Source organism: Sciurus vulgaris (genome assembly GCF_902686455.1).
Source record: "Sciurus vulgaris genome assembly, chromosome: 7".
In the NCBI taxonomy this organism is placed as follows: domain Eukaryota; kingdom Metazoa; phylum Chordata; class Mammalia; order Rodentia; family Sciuridae; genus Sciurus; species Sciurus vulgaris.
The window spans coordinates 7272601-7280611 of NC_136467.1; positions in this window are offsets into that span (position 1 = coordinate 7272601).

The window sequence follows — 8011 nt, forward strand, 5'->3', positions numbered from 1 at the left end:
TGTAAAGCAGAGTTGAGTTCTGGATGGAAATTAACAGACGCAGATCTAAAACGCCTGTGTGAAAAGCGGCTGCAGAGCCTGGGCAAAGCCAGCGGCCATTGTGTGGGCCACGTGCGAGCCCCCCACAGACAGTCCCCAGGCCACCTCAGCTGGCAGGGAGAAACTGATGCTCAGCATTTGAAAGAAAACCCTGTCTGAAAATACCACTGAGCCTGGCTTCAAGCTCCCTACAAGACATGGCCCCAACACAGCGTGTGAGAACTGCTGCTGCTGTTTGAATAACTATGTAAAACAGGCGGCAAGCATTGTTTAGAAAGAGCTGTTTGACCACATAGATGGGTGGCACTGGCTTGGAGGACCCATCATGCTCCCTGGTCTCAGGAAGGGGCCTCTGAGGGGATGGAGTCATGGGGGTGGAGCCCGTATAAATGGGACTAGCACCCCCGAGAAGGAGGCCTGAGAGATCTTCACCCTTGACCTTGTGGGACAAGGTGAGAAGAAACCACCTATGAAACAGGAAGTGGATCCTTGCCAGGCCAGGACCCTGCCAGCACCTTGATCGTGGACTTGCAGCTTCCGGAACTGTGAGAAATGACCTTCTGTTGTTTAGGAGAAGCCCCGTTGATGGTGTCTTGTCATAGCAGCCTGCTGGACTAAGACGGGGGTCGTGTCACAATAGTCTGCTCTGTCGATGAAGCTGTGTCAGCCCTCACTCATCTCTGCTCTTCGTGGTTGTTGGCAGTATGGAAATATCACTTTATAATGAAAAGGTTTTAAATGTCCCGTGACAGTTCAAGGTGCCATACCACGTGCAGTGACACAGCAAAGATCTTCTGCGCGTTGATTGTCTGGACCTCACTAGGTTGATGACGAGACGCAGTGAGACATTGTGCTGCTCCTGTCAGAGGAATGTTACCCCCTGAATCTGGCAAGGGTGAAGTGTGAGAGAAGTGGCTTTCTAGGGAGATGCCACTGTGCTCCCAGCCCAGTGTGGACATGACGTCTCTGAGCTCCCCCTGTAGTGAGGCTGAGAGGAATATGAGGATGCAGAGGGAAGAAGGCCGGTTCTCCACAGAGAGGCCGCTGGGAACTCAAATGGGAACTTGAACGTGTGCCCCTTGCTTGACAAATCTCTGCCTCATTGTCTGGTGTCTGCTGTGATTCTTCCCCGTCACAGATGTCAAGGACCCTGTCATCTTGAGTGGAGCTCCCTCTCCAGGACCTCCTTGAGCACTTCTCCAGTGACAGGACCACCACCTTCCTGCTTTGCCCAGGACTGAGAGGGTTACCTGCATGTGGGACGCAGGACTTACAGTTTTAAAACCAGAACAGCCAGGCACAGAGGCTGTTCCTGTTCCCTGTAATTCCAGTTACTCAGGAGGCTGAGGTTAGAGGATCACAAGTTCAAGGCCAGCCTCTGCAATGTAGCAAAGCCCTAAGCAACTAAGCAAGACCCTGTCTCAAAATATAAAATAAAAAGGGCTGGGGATGTACAGTGGCAGAGTGCATCTGGGTTCAACCCCCAGCACTGGGGAAAAAAAGAAAGAGGAAGGAAGAGGGAGGGGAAAGAAGGAAGGAAGGAGGGAAGGAGGGAAGGAGGGAAGGAAGGAAGGAAGGGAGGGAGAGAGAGAGAAAGAAGGACAGAAAGAGGAAGAAAGGAAGGAAGGAAGGAAGGAAGGAAGGAAGGAAGGAAGGAAGGAAGGAAGGAAGGAGGGAAGGAGGGAAGGAGGGAAGGAGGGAAGGAGGGAAGGCGGGAAGGCGGGAAGGAGGGAAGGAGGGAAGGAAGAAGGAGGGAAGGAGGGAGGGAGGGAGGGAGGAAGAAAGGAAGGAAAGAAGGGACAAACTGGTCACTGTGTCTGTGCGTGGCCAGCCCCCAAGCAGCAACGTGCCCTAGTGGCCTTCAGCATCTTTGGGCTAAGGGTGGTCCCTTAAGCTCGGGCCTTCCTCCAGGAGCATCCCCTGGGCCTCCTGCAAGCTGAACTAATCCAGAGGCTGACAGCTGCAATACCATGGCTTCCCAAAAGCGTTTGCCTGACTCAGAACAGGATCAGTGGGAAACCTCGCCAGCCCAGTTGCTCCCGAGGGACCATCACATGGTGCTTATGAGATGCCTCTCTCATTAGCGCCTGGCTTTGTTTCCAGGACCATTTCTCACGCGGGCCGGATGCCCTGACCTCCCGGGTGTGCAGAGGGCTTTCTGAGTCCTCGTGCTCCAGCTGCTTTCCTGCAGTGAGCTCTGGGCCTCCAGGTTTGGCACGTTCCTCCCACACCCGGCCCCTTCCCCTCCTCCCTGCATCCCCCACAGAAGCTTCCCCAGCAGCCCATGCAAAGCTCTCTGTCCCCATCCCTAGCCTTCTCTGGTATCTACACAGATCCTACACTGGACCATTGGCAGGGCTCCTGTGTCTCCCTCACGGGCACATTAGCTCCACAAGAGTGGCTGGTGGCTGCCTCTGTTGGTTTCATGGATGATCAGAGGAGAGCTGTCAATCATCAGCTGAAGAGCTCACTCACACTTTGAATCTAGGGAATTGCAGGGAACTACTGCATCAGGAGGACCACGGCCACCAAGTGCCATGCCCTAGCTGTGCTGAGAACACCTGCCACTCTCCCCTGTCAGGGATCATCCAAGTCACTGCCGCCTCTCTTCATCTTCTTGCCAGCCACTCCTGCTTAAAGTTCTAGGTGACATTCTTCAAGCTCCATGTCTTCTCTTTTTTTTTTTTTTTTCTTTGTGGCTCAAACAACACTATTTGTAGTGGGTCCCTGAGTTGATCCAGCACTCTTGGCCACTTCTAGAAAGAATGGGATGCACACGACCCCCAACAGGTGATTCCCCTCTGACTGAGGTTTCTCCTGAAGTCACTCCACAAATCAGCCTTAGTCTGCATAGTTTAAACTATAATAAAAACATCAGTACAGACCCATCTTTTCAGTTTCAGGTGTTTGGAGCTAGAACTCGACACCAGGGAAAGGGCCGGGATGAATTCAGACCCGTAATGATCACCTTGTCATGGAGAGTAAGTAACGTCATTATTTTGTTTTGGGTGGTGCTGGGGATCACACCCTCAGTCTCACAGAGAGGAAGTGACTTTAGACACAGCTCTTGTTTTGTGGGATCCTCCAAACATTGAGCAGCACCTCAAACATCGCCTGATAGTTGATATCCCTGAGCAATCTGTCACAAGCAGCCTCTCCCATCATGCCAGGGGGCCTGGCTCAACCTGTCAGGAGCATCCCATTTGCTTAGCAGGTTCATCAAGGTGCCTGTGACAGAAATGGGTCCTATGATTCCCAGACCTACTTCCTGTGAACAGCAAGATGTTTATTTGACTGCTTGCCCATGCTTATTTTATCCTGCCCCTGTTGTGATCCTCATGGCTAGAAAAGTATTAAGGAAATGACAATCACAGAGCTGGCCATGATCATACTGGGGATCTGTCTGGAAATGCTCTGGAGGGAGCATAATTAAGTCAAGAATCCTAGCCCTCTGGAGGACCAGCAAAGGCCAGCAGCCATGGCCTGCTTGGTGCACACACCTGTAAAGGGCCAGGCGTGGATAACCTAGGCTTTGCAGGCCACAGGACTCTATCCAAACTACTCAGCTCTGGCTTTGCAGAGCAGAAGCAACCAAGACGATGCACAAGGGAACATGCGTGGAAAGCACATGTCTGTGTCCCGCTAGGTTAGCAAACACAGGCAGCAGCCAGAATGGGCCAGTGATTGCCGGAGTTTGCCCACCCATATCTGTGCACTGAAATGGGCTGGGTATGACCAGAGGGAAGAGCACTTGCCCAACATGCACGAGGCCCTGGGTTTCTTCCCCAGCACTGCAGAAAACACTGTTTTTAAAAGTAACTGAAAAACTCAACAGAGTCAAATATGAAGTCATGTGAGGCAAGGAAACACTAATATTTTTCAAACTCATGTATTCCACAAAAAATTATAGGGCCTGAATATGTTGGATGCCAAGGCTACAAAAATTAAGACAGGTTTTCTCTGCTCAAGAGTCTCACCAAGCTGCTGGACAAGTGATTCAGTAGAAGTTATAACAGGTTAGTTAGATATAGTGGCACATGCCTGTAATCCCAGTGACTCAAGAGGCTGAGGCAAGAGGGTCACAAGTTTGAGGCCAGCCTAGGCAATTTAGGGAGACACTGTCTCAAAAAATAAAAAGAGCTGGGGAAGAAGCTCAGTGATCAAGTTCCCTGTGCTCAATCCCGGATACCACAAGAGAAAAAAAAGAGTGAGCTCATGCCAAGGGGAGGAAGCCACGTCCCCTGGCATGACCACATTCTGCTTCCTGTGGGGGCCTGGGAATGGAAGTCACCAGGCCACATGAGGCAGGAGCCGCGGTTACCAAGTAGATCCAAATCTGCTGTGCAGCAAAGTTTCCACTCTCCTACGGGTTATGGGAAACCACCGAGGGAATTTAAGAAAGGAAAGGACAGTCACATCTGCATCTTAGGAAGATCCCTCTGCAGGGAATGGCTGAGAGGAGAATGAGACCACCGGGAGGGCATTGCAAACGCTGTCAAGTCCAGGTGAGGACTCTCGGCCAGAGCCAGGCGGTGGCGGTGGCACCAGGAAGGAAGGAGTGCACATTTAAGCGCTGAGTCAATGCCTTCGGGGACCCAGGAACAGAAGCAGGGTGTTAGAGGGGGTGGCGGACACCTCTAGATGGTGCCATGGAGGGGCAGTGCAAACCCAGGGATGGGGCCTGAGGGTTCCTGGGCCCCAGGTGGCTGGACAGACCTACATAGACCTTCAGGCCATAACACCTCTCCGGCCGCTGAGCCTCCTGTCCTGGCTGCCCGGCTCCATCTCTGCGCTGAGACGCCTTAGTTGCACTTCCGTGTGAATGGTGCTTCTGCATGTGCAGGACCTGAATTATTTGCTTTTAGTCCAGAAAACTGAGTTCCTACACAGGTATGTTAAGTGAGATGTGGGCACCTTAAATGAAAGAATCCAAATGTCGCTGGGATGTGGCGCATGCTGGAATGGAAGCCTGTGGGCCATAGGAAGGAGCAAAGACGGATACCTGTTACAACACGGAAGCATCGGGCTGTGGAGAAGCCAGACACAGGCCCACGTGCTGCGGGGACAATTCGGCTTATGTCACTTCCAGACAGGGCAGTCTGTACCCAGAGAGCAGAGTCCTGGTGCCGGGGCTGAGAGCTTGGGGGGAGCCACTGCGAGGGACAAGGCTCTTCTGTGTGGTGGACATGTTCTAGGTCTTCCTGTGGTGCTAGATGCACAACCTGGTCAACATACTAGAAGCCAAGGATGGGTTGCATGGTATGTGATAAAATTTCAATTAAGCCATTAAAGAATGAAGAGAGGATGGGGAAGTAGACAGAGTAAATATGGGCCGTAATATTTTGAGGAATCTGGTGGCTGGGGGAGAGAGAAAGGGTCGAGGTGAGTTTAAGCTTCAAGTGCACTTATGATGGCAGGGCAGGAGCCAGACATTTAAGATAAAAGACTGAATGTTCTAGAAGAGAGAAGACACAGACTGGCCTCACGGGGGCTAGTGTCCAGCAAGAAGCTTAGCCTGGATGGCTCCAGGTCGTACCTGACCTCTGCTCACGGGTGGTCCTGTTGGGCCCAGGCCTGGGAACCAGAGTGGAGACAGCACCTGAGACCACCTGCCTCATGGGGACGCTCCCGTGAGAGGCTGCACAAGGGGGGCTGTCCTGGGAGACGTCTGTGGGACACCAGGGGACAGAGGTGTGCAGTGAGAGAGCCACTGCCCCCCCCACAGATGCCCAGCGCCCTCCCGACCCCTCACCTTCCTCCACGCCGGGGAGGGGGAAGCGTGAGCCGAGCTTGGGGACCTGAGTGCGTGTCCAGTCCTGTAGAAGAGCAGGGGTGGCAGGAGACGCTGGGGGACGCTCAGCGGGGAGACGGGATCAGCAAGACAGCAGGCCACAGCCTTCCAGTCAGAATCCACGGCCCACGTGCTGAACGGATCATTGCCTATGCTTTATACGCTGACTCGCGTTCAAAGATGACTTTTCAGATGCGGTCTGTGGCTTGCGTCTGACACGTAGCGGAGGGGAGGAAGGCCACAGAGCACTTGCCTGACAGAATGGCATCCCTGGTTCCATCCCCAGCACTGCGGGAAGAAGGGAGGAGGGAGGGACAGGGAGGAGCAAATGGGCAGGCTCTCTGCTAGAAATCAGAGCCAAGTTTGTTTCTTCAGCGCTCCAACGGTTACCTTTAAAACAGGTTTCTAACAATCAGTGCTGATAACATGTACACTCAAAAGAAATAGAGATCTTGACTCTCCTAACACTCTCTCCTTTCATCAGTTGGTATTCACAATCAGAACTAGGACTACCTACTTGGCTGAAATCAGAATAGCGTATCTTTACCCAGTAGGAACTCAGCAAACACACCCCGACTTAAACTAACTCTGTTTGATAAGGAAATGTGGGATCTAGGGGGATTTTGAAAGTTCCATAGCTCAGGTGGTGACTCAAAATACCCGTGTGTCCACGTGTACCTTCCCAAATGGACGGATGGATGGATGCAGAGGGGAAAAGTTCCTCCCTGATGCAGGAAAAAGGCTTCATTCGGGACTTTAGATCAAAGAAATCAAATCTGGAAACCACTGTTGATGGGTTGGAGTTTGTAAGTAATGGAGTCAGTCAGTGGTTCTAGTTCAACAACTTGCTTCGACTTCCGGGAGGAGAGATTGGGGTCGTACCAGCGAGTAGGGGCCGATGTCTGGAAATGAGAGGTACGCAGAGGGAGCAGTCCAGGCAGGGGTCAAGGCTGTGTGGCATGAGATGCCGAGGGGGCCGGCCAGGGAGGGAAGGAAAGGAGCAGCTGGAGATGTGGCTCAGGGCAGAGCACATGCTTGGCACCGAGGCCCCGGGTTCTGTCCCAGCACCGCAGCAGGAGGGGAAGGAAAGGAAAGAAAGAGCAGTCATCTCCACACAACCCCATCCTGAGTCCTGTCCAGTGTTCCCACTTAATTCTTAAACCATTATATACAAACTCCTATTATTTTTATTTTCTGGATGAAGAGAAATTACTTCAGAGATAAGTAATTGAGCCCAAACACATCTGATGTAGAAACCAATTGGGGAAAAAAAAATGGTAGACCTTGGTAACCAAAGAGACATGGGTGACAAAGATGGTCCCTGAGCTATGGACACAGGCATCTCTGACAAAAATCAGCCAGGCAAGGAGGCAAGCTAGCACCCCATCCTCCCACCAGCATGGGCCAGACTCCTCCACCTGCGGCTCCCTCCCCGGGCACGATTCCTTGGAATTAGCCCCACCTCGGGTTTCCAGGCGAGTCAGCCCTGACTCCTCCCTGCCGACTCATGCCACATAGCAGCTTATAATGTGGCTCCCCGCCTCCCAGGCTAGACTGACCCCACTGAAGACAGGCCGCATCAGTTAGCAACCTCGCTCGTCACCCGCACAGCCCACGCATGCCGAGCCTGGTGCATGGCAGCTGAGTTTCCAAGAACTCGCAAGTGCAGGCAGGACCTGGGTGTTGTGGCCTCTCCTGGCTGTTCTCTGTCACACTACTTCATCAGCATGGAGGAGAAGAGGTGCTTTGAAATAGTATGAATGGAAATGAGACAATGTCAAGACAGAGGTGCTCTTGTGTACATGCAACCGACCTTTCCTCGTCACGGGCTAAGGACGGCAGGTGGGATGCCAGGGCGCAGGGTGGGGGCCGTGGAAATCAGTGTGAGGCCACGGTGGCTGAGTCCCTCTTGGAACCTCAGCCCCGCCCCAGAACCAGGTAAGGATAGTGGTGCTATCTGCCCCGTGGGGACTGTATAAGCAGAGGGTCCAGTAAGAGCCCGCCCGCACCACGTGCCAGTTCTCACCCGTGCTGTGGAGATAGTTGGGACTGGTTTGCCAGCATCTTCACTGGGCAGGAAAGCCCACCCCTTGCCTTCATGCCTCAGCTTCTTTCATCTGTAGCACTGGAACAGTGCTAAGAGCCACGCCTTCCTCGTGCTGTGGAAGAGCAGCTGGGCCG